Source organism: Octopus bimaculoides, chromosome 7, assembly GCF_001194135.2.
Source record: "Octopus bimaculoides isolate UCB-OBI-ISO-001 chromosome 7, ASM119413v2, whole genome shotgun sequence".
Lineage (NCBI taxonomy): Eukaryota > Metazoa > Mollusca > Cephalopoda > Octopoda > Octopodidae > Octopus > Octopus bimaculoides.
This window is the reverse complement of record NC_068987.1, coordinates 4,337,610-4,338,567: the sequence shown is the minus strand read 5'-3', so window position 1 is coordinate 4,338,567 and position 958 is coordinate 4,337,610.

Sequence of the window (958 nt, the reverse complement as noted above, 5' to 3'; positions counted from 1 at the left end):
TATATATATATATATATATATATTTTAAAATATATGTATATGGTATGTATGTGTATGAGTTTGCATGTTTGTATCTGTATGTATGTGTGTGTAAGTGTGTATGTATGTATTGTATATACTTATATACGTGTGCATCTGTCTGTAAAACTCAGTGAGAAAAAAATAGGAGGGAAAGTAGACCGGAGCCAGAATAATAAGATGTAATTAGTAAAATAAAATATAATAAAATAAAATAAAATATAAAGACAAGAACAAAATATTTAAAAGAAGAACTGGAAAAAAAAAATGAAATAATGAAGAAAATGAGGCAAAACGAAAGAAAGAAAATGAACAAGAACAAGAACAACAACAACAACACCGACAACAGCAGCAATAACTGCAACAACAAATGGTATATATAAAAAAAATCAATCGATGTGAAATTCCCAAACAGGTTGTAACATCATGTGATGGAATATAATTTATCTTCTTATCGATCTTTCTCGGTCTTGTGTTCTTCGCAACATATCATAATAGTCGTGGTCGTCGTGGTCGTCGCCGTAATCGTCATCATAATGTGCGCGTGCGTGTGAAGGCGCATGGCCTAGTGGTTGGGTGGGGGGAGCTGCAGTCATGATCTCTAGATCGTGGTCTCGGTTTCCGGACCAGGCGGTGTGTTGTGTTCTGCGATCATTCCGACAGCTAACGTGCGCCACATTTGTGTGTGCACCTGTACAGGTAATGCCGAGTTGATGGAGGGAGTCAGCTTATTTACAGCACAACCGTTTCATCCCCATATACAAAGCATCCACGCAAGCTGTCCAACAAGAAATTGCGGACCCCTAATCCATCGTCTAACGACGGGGAAAGAGTCCCCTACATGTGTGTGTGTGTATGTGTGTTTGTACATGCACACACACACACACACACATCTGTCTTTGTATGCATGTATGTATCTACCCATCTATCTACTATATAT